Below are 15,451 nucleotides of genomic sequence, written 5' to 3' on the forward strand. Positions count from 1 at the left end.
AATGGCATAATCAGCCAGGCAGCAAATAATAATGAGTTGCAGATTCTAACAATTCAATCAAAACAAGCATGAAGCAATAAGAATAGGTGGTATCTCGCTAGCTCTTTCTGAGACCGCAAAACATAAATGCAGAGCACTTTCAAAGATCAAGGGTTGACTAAACATTGTAATTCATAGCAAAGAAGATCCAGTCATAGTCATACTTAATATCAATCAAAAGCAATGCATAAAAATGACAATGGTGCTCTCTAATTGGTGCTTATATAAGAAGAGGGTGACTCAACAGGAAAATAAATAGACAGGCCCTTCGCAGAGGGAAGCATTGATTTGCAGAGGTGCCAGAGCTCAAGCTTTGAAAATAGAGATAATAATTTTGGGTGGCATGCTTTCATTGTCAACGCAATGACCAAGAGTTCTCAATATCTTCCATGCTATTCATGCTATAGGCGGTTCCCAAACAGAAAAGTAAAGTTTTAACTCCCCCACCACCAATCAATCACACTCCACGGCTAGCCGAATCCTCGGGTATCGTACATACTAACATCAATCCGGGGGGAGTCTTGTTTTACAGTTATGTTTTAGATTTAAGCGTGGAACTGGGCATTCCAATTACCGTCCCCTTTCTCGTGAATGACAGTGAATAAACACGTGTCGAGGATAACACGCCTAACATGGAAGATACCAATAGCCCCCTATCACCACATGAGCGGTTCAGGCATGCAAAACAGATTATTTCTTGAAGGTTTAGAGAATGGCACATGCAAATTTACTGGGAAAGGCAGGTAGATAGCGCAAATAGGTAGGTATGGTGGACTCTCATGGAAACACTCTTGGGTTTATGGAAGTGGATGCACAAGCAGTATTCCGCTTAGTACAAGTGAAGGCTAGCAAAAGACTAGGAAGCAACCAACTAGAGATCGACAAGAGTCATCAAGATGCAATGAGTTTGACTAACATTGAGTGCAAGCATGAGCAGGATATAAATCACCATGAACACGAACATCATAGAGGCTATGTTGATTTTGTTTCAATTACATGCATGAACATGCGCCAAGTCAAGCCACTTGAATCATTCAAAGGAGAATACCATCCTATCATACTACATCATAGTCATCTCAAAATCTATGTTGGCATTCAAGACAAACCATTATAAGCTCCTAGCTAATTAAGCATGGCATCAGAAACTATGATCTCTAAGTTGTCATTGCAAACATGGTTCTCTTTCAACAAAGCTGAATCTGGGACGACAAGCTAGTCATATTTACAAAAACAAAATAGATAGAGTTGATACCAGCTTTTCCAGTCTCAGTCACTTCATCATATATCATCATTATTGCCTTTCACTTGCACGATCGAACAATGTGAACAATAATAAGAGTGCTCGTGCATTGAATTAAGCTGAAATCTGCATGCAAACACAAAGAAGAAGTAAAAGTCATATGGCTCTTTGAAAGCTAAACAGGTATGCATGCAAGAGCCACTAAACACTGTAACCAATATCTTCTACCTTGACCCCAAGAAAAAGAAAACTATTTACACGGGAAAGCACCCAACAAGCAAAAGAAGAAAGTAAAATATTTTTGGCTTTTCTCAAAAGGACACAAAACAAGAAAACAAGAAAACGAAAATAAACTAGCATGGATAATATAGTGGCAAAGCGTAAACACCGACTAACAAAGTGAAAGCATAAGCAAGAATGTAAAGTTGGTGCAAACACGTACTCCCCCAAGCTTAGGCTTTTGGCCTAGCTTGGTCTACTCCCAAGGACGGTCTTGGCGAAACCCAAAATCATAATCGGGGTTATACAGGAGCGCTGCAGCCACCACCTGAATAGCTGCCTCACGGAGACGAGCAGCCGTCGCCTACCTCTGATACTCCTCTGCCTCTCCTCTGGTTATGTAGTATCTCCGTTTACCTGAAAGTCAAAGAAAGCAGGAGCAGGAAGGGTAATATGGAAAACACGTTGTCGGTTAAATATCAATCGGTATAGGAGGGATTCATCATCCCTCACAAGGAACTAGTAGCGTGTCATAGCGACGCGGTCAAGGAAAGCTGGATGGAGCGGGGGATCTCCTGCACGGATGGGTACTCCAAGAAAATTTGCTACGCGAGTGGCATAGATGCCGCCAAAGAAATCCCCATCGATAGCATTCTTATTCACCGTCCTTGCTATAATAGCTCCCATGTTGAAGCTTTTGTCACCCGTCACTGTGCCCTTAAGGATACTAAGGTCGGATGCGCATAGGTGACAATGTTCAACCTTGTCGTTAATGCATCTACCTATGAAGAGGGCAAAGTAGTGCAAGGCAGGGAAATGAATGCTTCCTATGGTAGCTTGCGTGATGTCTCTAGTTTCTCCAACAGTTATACTAGAGACAAAATCTCTAACCGAAGACTTAGCAGGATCATTAAGACTACCCCCATTGGGTATCTCGCAAATCATATTGAAATCCTCCAAATCCATGGTGTAGGATTTATCATACAGATCAAACAGTACGGATGAGTCACGGCCAACTGAAAATTTAAATCTATGCACGAAAGAGGCAGTAAGCATAGCATACTGTTCACATTTATCTGAGGGGAATTCTTCTAACCCGGCATCGCGAACAAGTGTATCAAACTCATCCTTGAAGGCTGCTTCGACCATGAATTCATCAGAAGGCCATTCACATGGTTGTACCGGTGCGTCCCTTAGTTGATAAGGATCGGGCTCCCGAATAGAAAGACGGGGACCCTTCTTACGGGAAGGATAAAGCACTAGAGTAGAAACTTATTGGACCAATAGAGGAGTCACTTACCAAGGAGTAATTTCCCCAAAACGGTTTGGAGAATGGTGCTCTGAGCAAGGAGATCGAAAATCACAGCCAAATGAGCAAGAACACGGGTTTGAGCTGCGAAACGATTTTTTCTGGAGGTAGAAGAAGAGGATGGGAGATGGAATGAGTGGAGGGGGTCCCTGTGGGCCCCACAAGCTTGGTGGCCGCGGCTGGGGGAGCCCGCAGTGTCAGGGCTTGTGACCCACTGGTGTGGCCCTAGGCCAGCTCTCAGTCCTAGTATTTTTCAAATATTCCAGAAAAAATCATGCTAGATTTTCAGGACCATCGGAGAACTTCTATTTTCGGGGTACTTTTCTCCGGGACGCTAAAACAGAAAACAAGAAAAACTAAACTAAATCTATCATTTTTCTTCTAAGCAACAGAAAGTGAAAGCTTAAAACAGAGGTATGTGACTCTTCGATTCATCCATTTCATGGTCATCGAAAGAAATCCGTCAATGCGGTTGATCAAATCCTCATGACAAAACTTTTTCAAATCACAAAAGAAAACGGAGAATTGTCGAATAGCCACTAAGTCACCTCAATGGGGATATGAATCTCCCCAACAAGAAAATCATACTTCATCTTGACACGAGGAATAGGGCATTCAAAGCTCCCAATAAGAATCGATGAAGTTCTTTCGATAGCATTGATGCAATGTACTTGATATCGTTTCTTCGGAAAGTGCACTATATGCTCATTACCGTTGACATGGAAGGTGACATTGCCTTTGTTGCAATCTATAACAACCCCTGAAGTGTTTAAAAAGGGTCTTCCGAGGATGACAGCCATGGCATCATCCTCGAGAATATTCGAGATAACAAAGTCTGTTAAGATAGTGGTGTTAGCAACCACGACAGGCACATCCTCGGAAATGCCGATAGGGAAAGCAGTTGATTTGTCGGTCATTTGTAGAGAAATTTTAGTGGGTGTCAAGTTATCCAGTTCAAGTCTACGATAAAGAGAGAGAGGCATAACACTAACACCGGCTCCAAGGTCACATAAGGCAATTCTTACGTAGTTTCCTTTAATGGAGCAAGGTATAGTGGGCACTCCGGGATCACCAAGTTTCTTAGGAGTTCCACATTTGAAAGTGTAATTGGCGAGCATGGTGGAGATCTCAAGATCTGGTATCTTCCGTTTATTAGTCACGATATCTTTCATGTACTTGGCATATGGAGAAATTTTGAGCATATCAATTAACCGCATCTGTAGAAAGACGGGTCTCAACATTTCAATAAAGCGCTCAAAATCCTCATCATCCTTTTTCCTAAATGGCTTAGGAGGAAAGGGCATGGGTCTCTGAACCCATGGCTCCCTTTCTTTACCATGCTTCCTAGCAGTGAAGTCATTCTTACCGTATCTCTTAGGTTGTGGGTTATCAGGATTAACCGTAGGTTCAATCTCCACATCCTTTTCATTGCTAGGTTGAGCATTATTATGAACATTGTTGTCCATATTGTCACCAGGTTCATGTTCATCACCAGATTGTGTTTCTGCATCAGACGCAGAAATATCATTTGATTCTTCAGGTGTGACAGTATTTGGTGAACTGACATCTAGATTTCTATCATCCTTCTTCTTCTTCTTAGGATGACTGGGTGTATCAGCATTAATTCCATGAGAATCTTGATCAATCCTTTTAGGATGGCCTTCAGGAGACAAAGAATCCTGAATCATTTTGCCTCCTCTAGTAGTGACTTTGACAGAGTTTTCATTTAATTCATTGAGCAAGTCATTCTGAGCTTTAAGTACTTGTTCTACCTGAGTAGTAATCATAGAGGCATGTTTACTGAGAAGCTTTAGATCATTGACATTTCTGTCTACACAAGCACTTAAATGATTAAGCATTCGAGTACTTTGTTCCAATTGTCGGCAAACATAATCATTGAAACTCTGTTGTTCGGAAACGAAGTTGTCAAATTCATCAAAGCATAAGCTAGCAGGTTTGTCAAAAGGAATATCACTCTCATCAAACCTACGCAGAGAATTTACTTCTACTACCTGTATCGGGTTATCGAGACCATGGATCTCTTCGATAGGTGGAAGATTTTTGACATCTTCAGATTTACTGCTTTTCTCTTGCATAGGTTTCTTGGCTTTTTTCATATCTTCGGGACTGAGGAATAGAATACCTCTTTTCTTAGGAGTTGGCTTAGGAGGTGGTTCGGAAATAGTCCAAGCATTATCGTTGATCAAGATGTTATTCAGTAGGATCTCAGCTTGTTCTATAGTTCGTTCCCTAAAAACACAACCGGCACAACTATCTAGGTGGTCTCTAGAAGCATCGGTAAGTCTGTTATAGAAGATATCAAGTATCTCGTTCTTCTTAAGAGGGTGATCAGGCAAAGCATTTTGTAGCTGGATGAGCCTCCCCCATGCTTGTGGGGGAGTCTCTTCTTCGAGTTGAGCAAAGTTGTATATTTCCTGCAAGGCAGCTTGTTTCTTATGGGCAGGGAAATAGTTCTCACAGAAGTAATAGACCATATCCTGGGGACTACTCACACATCCAGGAGCAAGAGAAGTGAACCAGGCTTTATCGTCGTCCTTTAGAGAGAAAGGAAACAGCTTAAGGATATAGTAGTAGCGGATCTTCTCCGCCCTAGTGAAAAGGGTTGCTATATCGTGTAGTTTGGTAAGATGGGCTACGACCGTCTCAGACTCATAACCGTGGAAAGGATCAGATTTGACTAGAGTGATTATCTCAGGGTCGACAGAGAATTCATAATCCTCATCGGTGATAAAGATAGGTGAGGTGGCAAACTTCGGGTCGTATTTCATCCTAGCTTTCAGAGATTTTTCCTTCTACTTGAGAAGTAATTTCTCAGCGTCATAGGCATCCTTACACGCAAGAAAATCCACAGCTATCTCTCCCTCCATAACATAACCCTCAGGTATATCAGGCAATTCATATCTAGGAGACCTAGATCTAGCAGGAGCAAAATTAGGTTCTATCTCAATAGTATCGGCAGTTTCAGAAGCATCATGAACATTGGCAGTAACTCTAGCAATATGAGCATCAAGGAATACCCCTAGTGGCATATCAGGCAAAGTAGTATCTCTAGCAGTATCAAGCATAGCATCATCAGGCAAAATAGCATCTCTAGCATCATCAGGCAAAACAGTATCAAGCATAGCATCTCTAGCAGTATCAGACATATCATCTCTAGCAGTATCAGACATAGAATCTCTAGCAGTATCAGGCATAGCATCTCTAGCAGTATCAGGCATAGTAGCATCTCTAGCAGTATCAGGCATAGTAGCATCATAAGCATCATCAAGCACAGGCGACATATCAAGATTTCTAGCAGGAGGTGGTGTCGCAAACTTACTCATAACTAAAGGTGAATCAAGTGCAGAGCTAGATGGCAGTTCCTTACCTCCCCTCGTAGTTGAGGGCAAGACTTTGGTTCTTGGATCCTTCAGATTCTTCATAGTGATCAGCAGATATAAATCCCAAGTGACTCAGAGAATATAGCTATCCTTCCCCGGCAACGGCACCAGAAAAATGTTGTTGACGTGCAATTATTCCTAACTTGATGCCTCTACGGCAACGGAGCCAGAAAAGAGCTGCTTCCAGTTGCTCAACAATTAGCAATTGTCTTGCAATAGCCCACCAGCGTGTGGGATCGCGGCAGTTTTCGAGGGCAGAGTATTCAACCCAAATTTGTTGGTTTCACACGATGGGAATGAAAGGATATTCTCCAGTATAAGCAGTCGAGGTGTCATCTCAACCACACCTCAAAGGTTAGTATCTGCAAGCAGGATATAAGCAGCAAAGGTAGTATGATAGCAACAGTGCTAGAAAAGATCTATTGACAAGGCAGAATATTCCTAACCGTTGTATCAATGGCGCCAGAAAAGTATTATACCAGGTAGTAGAAGTGTAACGAGTAACAACAGTGGCAACAGTAGTGGTAGCAGCAGCAGCACAAAGCAAGTAACAGTAGCAGCAAGTAACAGTAGCAGCAACAGTAGTAACAACAACAGATAAAACAAGTAACAACAGCAGTGGGACAAACTCGTAGGCAATGGATCGGTGATTTGTTGGATGACATTCATCATGCAACAGTTATAACACGGAGAGATATGTGGCTTGCACCCGTTCGTCAATGTGATGTAGGCATGCATTCCGTGTGTAGTCATACGTGCTTAGGGAAAAGAACTTGCATGACATCTATTGGCCATCCCTCCCGTGGCAGCGGGGTCCAAATGGATACTACGTGATATTAAGGTTCTCCTTTTAATAAAGAACCGGACCAACGCATTAGCACTTGGTGAACACATGAACTCCTCAAACTATGGTCATCACCGGGAATGGTTCCGATTATTGTCACTCCGGGGTTGCCGGATCATAACACATAGTAGGTAACTACAACTTGCAAGATCGGATCTAAACCACACATATATTGGTGACAACTGACGTCAGCTGTGCTTCTCTGGCAATGGCTCCAGAAAAGTGTTGATCCTGCAATCTCTAGTGTTAGCTAGACGAATGCTTATAAAAACTAAACTTCTCCTGCAACGGCACCAGAAGAATGCTGCTAGCACTCCCCGGTAATGAAACTGGAAGAATATTGTTGATGGTCCACCAGCGCGTGGGTTCGCAGTAGTTTTCGAGGGTAGAGTATTCAACCCAAATTTGTAGGTACGCCAGTCAGGAGGTGAGAGTATACTCTCAAGTATTAGCAACTAAATTTGTCAGATTCAACCACACCTGAAAGATTAGTATCTACAAGCACAATAGTACCAGCGAAGTAGCGGGTATCGGCAGTGTAACGAGCAATAGCAGTGGCAAGGAACATCAGTAGTGACAGCAGTAGCAAGTAGCAACAGTAGCAATCGACAGTAGTAGCAACAGTAGCAGCAGAGCAAGACAAGTAACGGCAGTAGCGATAGTAGTAGCAGCAGAGCAAGACAAGTAACGGTAGTAGAAACAGTAGGGCAAACCCATAGGCATTGGGTCAGTGGTTTGTTTGGATGATATTCATCATGCAATAGCTATAACACGGAGAGATAAGTGGCTTGCTCCCGTTCGTCAATGTGATGTAGGCATGCATTCTATGTGTCGTCATACGTGCTTAGGGAAAAGAACTTGCATGACATCTATTGTCCCTCCCTCCCGTGGCAGCAGGGTCCAAAAGGAAACTACGGGATATTAAGGTTCTCCTTTAAATAAAGAACCGGACCAACGCATTAGCACTTGGTGAACACATGAACTCCTCAAACTATGGTCATCACCGGGAGTGGTTCTGGTTATTGTCACTCCGGTGTTGCCGGATCATAACACATAGTAGGTAACTACAACTTGCACAATCGGATCTAAAACACACATATATTGGTGACAACATAATAATTTCAGATCTGAAATCATGGCACTCGGGCCCTAGTGACAAGCATTAAGCATGGCAAAGCAGTAGCAACATCAATCTCAGAACATAGTGGATACTAGGGATCAATCCCCATCAAAACTAACTCGATTACATGATAGATCTCATCCTACTCATCATCGTCCAGCGAGCCTACAAATAGATTACTCACGAACAACGAAGAGCTTCATGGAATTGGACAGGTAAAAAGTTTGATGATGACGATGGTCATGATTTCCCCTCTCCGGAGCCCAAGACGGACTCCAGATCTGCCCTCCAGATGAAGAACAGGTGGTGGCGGCGCCTCCGTATCGAAAACGCGACGAAAACTTCTCTTTTTATTTTTTCTGGGATGAAAGACAACTTATAGAGCTGGAGTTTGGGGTGGCAGGTGCCTGTGGGCCCCACAAGCCTGCCCACCGCCACCAGGGGGATGGTGGCGGAGCAGGGGCTTGTGGCCCACAGGCCCACCCCCTCAGGTAGATTCTGGCGCATGTATTTTTGATATTTTCCAAAACTGCTCCCCGTAAATTTTCAGGACGTTTGGAGAACTTCGATTTCTGCACAAAAATAACACCAAGGCAATTCTGCTGAAAACAGTGTCAGTCCAGGTTAGTTCCATTCAATCATGCAAATTATAGTCCAAAACAAGGGCAAAAGATTTTGGAAAAGTAGATACGTTGGAGACATATCAACTCCTCCAAGCTTAAAACCTTGCTTGTCCTCAAGCAACCCAGTTGACAAACTGAGAGAGAAAGAAAAACTTTGACAAACTCTGTTTGATCTTGTTGTTGCAACTATGTCTAACTCATAACCAGAATTTCAGCAAGATTACAAGTTAACCACATAAGCAAATGACACAAAGGTCTCACAGTAAACTAATATCAATGGCATAATCAGCTAACGAGCAAATAATAATGAGTTTCAAATACCAACACTTCAATCAAAACAAGCATGAAGCAATATGAATAGGTGATATCTCGCTAGCTCTTTCTAAGACCGCAAAACATAAATGCAGAGCACTTTCAAAGATCAAGGGCTGACTAAACATTGTAATTCATAGCAACGAAGATCAAGTCATAGTCATACTCAATATCAATCAAAAGCAAAGCATAAAAATGATAGAGGTGCTCTCTAATTGGTGCTTATATAAGAGGAGGATGACTCGACAGGAAAATAAATAGACATGCCCTTCGCATAGGGAAGCATTGATTTGCAGAGGTGCTAGAGCTCAAGCTTTGAAAACAGAGATAGTAATTTTGGGTGGCATACTTTCATTGTCAACGCAATGACCAAGAGTTATCAATATCTTCCATGGTACTCACGCTATAGGCGGTTCCCAAACAAAAAAGTAAAGTTTTAACTCCCCCACCACCAATCAATCACACTCCACGGCTAGCCGAATCCTCGAGTACCATCCATACTAACATTAATCCGGGGGAGTCTTGTTTTACAGTTATGTTTTCGATTTAAGCATGGAACCGGGCATCCCAAATACCGGCCCCTTTCTCGTGCAGGACTGTGAATAAACACATGTCGAGGATAACACTCCTAGCATGGAAGATACCAATAGCCCTCTGTCACCACATAAGCGGTTCGGGCATGCAAAACAGATTTATTTCTTAAAGGTTTAGAGAATGGCACATGCAAATTTACTTGGAACGGCAGGTAGATACCGTAAATAGGTAGGTATGGTGGACTCTCATGGAAAATCTTTTGGGTTTATGGAAGTGGATGCACAAGCAGTATTCCCGCTTAGTACAAGTGAAGGCTAGCAAAAGACTGGGAAGCGACCAACTAGAGAGCGACAACAGTCATCAAGATGCAATGAGTTTGACTAACATTGAATGCAAGCATGAACAGGATATAAATCACCATGAACACGGATATCATAGAGGCTATGTTGATTTTGTTTCAACTACATGCATGAACATGCGCCAAGTCAAGCCACTTGAAACATTGAAAGGAGAATACTATCCGATCATACTACATCATAGTCATCTCAATATCTGTGTTGGCAATCAAGACAAACCATTATAAGCTCTCATCTAAATAAGCATGGCATCAGAAACTATGATCTCTAAGTTGTCATTGCAAACATGGTTCTCTCACAACAAAGCTAAATCTGGGTCGACAAGCTAGTCATATTTACAAAAACAAAATAGATAGAGTTCATACCAGCTTTTTAGTCTCAGTCACTTCATCATATACCATCATTGTTGCCTTTCATTTGCACGATCGAATGATGAAAACGGTAATAAGCGCATTGGACTAAGCTGAATCTACAGGCAAACACAAAGGAGAAGACAATATAATATGGCTCTTTGAAAGCTAAACAGGTAAGCATGTAAGAACCACTAAGCATTGTAACCAATATCTTCTACCTTGACCCAAAGAAAAAGAGAACTATTTACATGGGAAAGCTCCCAACAAGCACAAGAAAAAAAGAAAAATCTTTTTTGGTTTTCTCAAAAGGACACAAAACAAGAAAACAAGAAAACAAAAAGAAACTAGCATGGATATTACAGTGGCAAAGTGTAAACACCGGCTAACAAAGCGAAAGCATAAGCATGAATGTAAGGTCGGTGAGAACACGTACTCCCCCAAGCTTAGGCTTTTGGCCTAGCTTGGTCTACTCCCAAGGTGGGAAATAACCAGCTGCAGGATACTCCGGAGCAGACTGTGGATGCCACTGCTGTGTGAGCTCCTCTGGCTCCCACTGATAAACTGGCGCCTGGTACTCGACTGGCGGCTCGGGCGCGGGCGCCTGTGGTTGGGCCAAGCCCCAATATGCGTAAATGTCCGTGGGAAAAATAGTGTACCTGCCTACATGAAGATCAAACAAAGAAGGAGAAGGCAAAGGAATAGTCTCCCGAGTACCCTGACTAAACAAAAGGTTATAAATTATCCGTCGACTAGCATCTCTATCTAGAAAATCATGGCGAACCATGCTGTCATAATCCAGATATCTCTCAGGGAGAAGCATCTCTCCTTCCTCTCCTAGTCTAATGGTTATCACAAAGTGTCTGGCAAGACGGGTAGTGTAGATACCTCCATAGACAATACCTTTGGAACGGTTCAGGTTCAACCGTTGAGCTACTATAGCGCCCAAACTATAGGTCTTATCACTATAAAGGCCTTCGCACAAAACTGCAAGGTCTGGAGAATTAAGTGATCCAGCCTCCCCACGGCCAATCAAACATTTTCCCACAAATAGTGAGAAGTACCGAAGCATAGGAAAATGTATGCTAGCAATTGTAGCGTGAGACACTCCTCTCTCCTCTCCAACAGCAATAGAACCAATGAATTCCTCCAAGTCCCATGGACGAGGGTCACGGATATCCCCAACATAAGGTAATTTGCATACATTGCAAAAGTCCTGCAGCGTCATGCACTGGGGGATATCGTAAATCATGAACTCAACCATGGGAGGATTCTTCCTCGGATAAAAGTTGAAGCTTTGAACGAAAATATTGGTGAGGAGGAGATATTGTGGGCACTTATCTTCAACGAACCCAGTAAGACCTGCGTTCTCCACCAAGTAATAAAAGTCTTCATAAAGTCCGGCGGTGCGCAAAAATTCATCACTTGGCCACTTGCATGCTCGAACTTCTGTGACTCAGGGACTACGTACTTGGGGTGCTTCTTCTCATCCTCCTTGTGGTTACGGCTTGAAGAGCCTCTCAAGAACCTCCTCATCTTTTCCTTTTTCTAGCTGTGAAAAATTCTGAAATTTTTAGAGACTTCGAAAGAAAAGTGAATAAGGATCAACCTACTTGTAGCAACTACTCCTACTAGTGCCTAGAGACCGTATCACGCGCTAAAACTACTTGGGACCAGCTAAAATCAACTTTTATAGCTCAAGAACAGGGTAACCAAGGCAGCAAGAATTCGTGAAGGATAAAGCACTAGAGCAAAAACTAATTGGACCAATGGAGGAGTCATTTACCAAGGAGTAATTCCCCCAAAACAGTTCGGAGAATGGTGCTTTGAGCAAGGAGATCGAAAATCACAGCCAAATGAGCAAGAACACAGGTTTGAGCTGTGAAACAATTTTTTATGGAGGTGGAAGAAGAGGCTGGGAGCTGGAATGAGTGGAGGGGGGTGCTTGTGGGCCCCACAAGCTTGCACCCCGCCACCAGGGGGTAGGTGGTGGTGGGGGGGCTTGTGGCCCACTGGTCAGGCCCCCTGACCAGCTCTCAGGCTCAGAAATTTTAAAAAATTCCAGAAAAAATCATACTAAATTTTCAGGACCATCGGAGAACTTTTATTTTCGAGGTATTTTTCTCCGGGACGCTAAAACAGAAAACAGGTAAAGCTAAACTAACTAAAACTCAAAAGAGAGGTATGTGACTCTCCGATTCATCCGTTTCATGGTCATCAGAAGAAATTTGTCAATGGGGTTGATAAAGTCCTGATGACAAAACCTTCTCAAATCGCCAGAGAGAATGGAGAATTTTTGAATAGCCACTAAGTCACCTCAATGGGGATATGAATCTCCCCAACAAGCAAATCATACTTCATCTTGACACGAGCAATAAGGCATTCAAAGCTCCCAATGAGAATCGATGAAGTCTTTTCGATAGCATTGATGCAATGTACTTGATATCGTTTCTTCGGAAAGTGCACGGTGTGCTCATTACCGTTGACGTAGAAAGTGACATTGCCTTTGTTGCCATCTATAATAGCCCCTGTAGTGTTTAAAAAGGGTCTTCTGAGGATGATAGCCATGACATCGTCCTCGGGATTATCCAAGATAACAAAGTCTGTTAAGATACTGGTATTAGCAACCACAACAGGCACATCCTCGCAAATGCCGATGGGGAAAGCAGTTGATTTGTCGGCCATTTGCAGAGAAATTTTAGTGGGTGTCAACTTATCCAACTCAAGTCTATGATAAAGAGAGAGTGGCATAACACTAACACCGGCTCCAAGGTCACATAAGGCAGTTCTTACGTAGTTTCCTTTAATAGAGCAAGGTATAGTGGGCACTCCGGGATCACCAAGTTTCTTAGGAGTTCCACCTTTGAAAGTGTAGTTGGCAAGCATGGTGGAGATCTCAAGATCTGGTATCTTCCATTTATTAGTCACGATATATTTGGCATACGGAGACATCTTGAGCATATCAGTTAACCGCATCTGCAGAAAGACGGGTCTTATCATCTCAACGAAACGCTCAAAATCCTCATCATCTTTTTTCTTGGATGGCTTAGGAGGAAAGGGCAAAGGTCTCTGAACCCAATGGCTCTCTTTCTTTACCATGCTTCCTAGCAGTAAAGTCATTCTTGTCGTATGTCTTAGGTTGTGGATTATCAGGATTAACCGTAGGTTCAATCTCCACATCCTCATCATGGCTGGGTTGTGCATTATATGAACATCACTGTCCACATTATCACCTGGTTCATGTTCATCACCTGATTGTGTTTCTACATCAGACGCAGAAATATCATTAGGTTCTTCAGGTGTGATTGTATTTGGTGAACTGGCGTGCAGGTTTCTATCATCCTTCTTCTTCTCCTTAGGATGACTAGGTGTATCAGCATTGATTCCTTGAGAATCTTGATCAATTCTCTTAGGATGACCTTCAGGATACAAAGGTTCCTGAGTCATTTTGCCTCCTCTAGTAATGACTCTGACAGAGTTGTCATTTAATTCAATGAGCAGGTCATTCTAAGCTTTAAGTACTTGTTCTACCTGAGTAGTAATCATAGAGGCATGTTTACTCAGAAGCTTCGTAGCATTGACATTTCTGTCTAGACAAGAACTTATATGGCTAAGCATACGAGCACTTTGTTCCAAATGTCTGCTAACATAATCATTGAAACTCTGTTGTTTGGCAAAAAAGTTGTCAAATTCATCAAAGCATAGGCTAGAAGGTTTATCAAAAGGAATATCACTCTCGTCAAACCTACGCAGAGAATTCACTTCCACTACCTGTATCGGGTTATCGAGACCATGGATCTCTTCGATAGGTGGTAGATTTTTGAAATCTACAGCTCTATGGCCTTTCTCTTCCATATATTTCTTGGCTTCTTGCATATCTTAGGGACTGAGGAATAGAATACCTCTTTTCTTAGGAGTTGGCTTAGGAGGTGGTTCGGGAATAGTCCAAGCACTATCGTTGATCAAGAGGTTATTCAGTAGAGTCTCGGCTTGTTCTACAGTTCGTTCCCTAAAAACACAACCGGCACAACTATCTAGGTAGTCTCTAGAGGCATCGGTAAGTCCGTTATAGAGGATATCAAGTATCTCATTCTTCCTGAGAGGGTGATCAGGCAAAACATTCTGTAGCTGGACGAGCCTCCCCCAAGCTTGTGGAAGACTCTCTTCTTGGAGTTGAGCAAAGTTGTATATTTCCTGCAAGGGAGCTTGATTCTTATGGACAGGGAAATATTTCTCATAGAAGTAATAGACCATCTCCGCGGGACTACGCACACATCCAGGAGGAAGAGAGGTGAACCAGGCTTTAGCATCATCCTTTGGAGAGAAAGGAAACAGCTTAAGGATATAGTAGTGGCGGATCTTCTCCTCATTAGTGAAAAGGTTGGCTCTTTCGGATAGTTTGGCAAGATGGGCTATGACCGTATTAGACTCATAACCGTGAAAAGGATCAGATTCGACTAGAGAGATTATGTCAGGGTCGACACAGAATTCATAATCCTTATCGGTGATAAATATAGGCGAAGTGGCAAACTTCGGATCATTTCTCATCCTAACTTCCCGAGATTTTTCCTTCCACTTGAGAACTAATTTCTCAGCGTCATAGGCATCCTTACACACAAGGAAAACCTCAGCTATCTCTCCCTCCCTAAGGTAACCCTCAGATATATCAGGCAATTCATATCTAGGAGAGCTAGATCTAGCAATAGCAAAAGTAGGTTCTATCTCGATAGCACCGGTAGTATCAGAAGCATCACGAGCATTGGCAGTAACTCTAGCAATATGAGCATCAAGGAACACTCCTAGTGGAACATCAGGCAAAGGATTATCTCTAGCAGTATCAGGCATAGTATCATCAGGCAAAATAGCATCTCTAGCATCATCAGGCAAAGCAGTATCAAGCATAGCATCTCTAGCAGTATCAAGCATAGCATCTCTAGCAGTATCAGGCATATTATCAAGCATAGTATCGGGGATAGCATCATCAGGCATAGTATCAAGCATAGCATCTCTAGCAGTAGTATCACAAGCATCATCAAGCACAGGCGACATATCAAGATTTCTAGCAGGAGGTGATGTCGCAAACTTCCTGATAACGTAAGGTGAA

This window comes from Hordeum vulgare, chromosome 7H (genome assembly GCF_904849725.1).
Source record: "Hordeum vulgare subsp. vulgare chromosome 7H, MorexV3_pseudomolecules_assembly, whole genome shotgun sequence".
NCBI lineage: Eukaryota > Viridiplantae > Streptophyta > Magnoliopsida > Poales > Poaceae > Hordeum > Hordeum vulgare.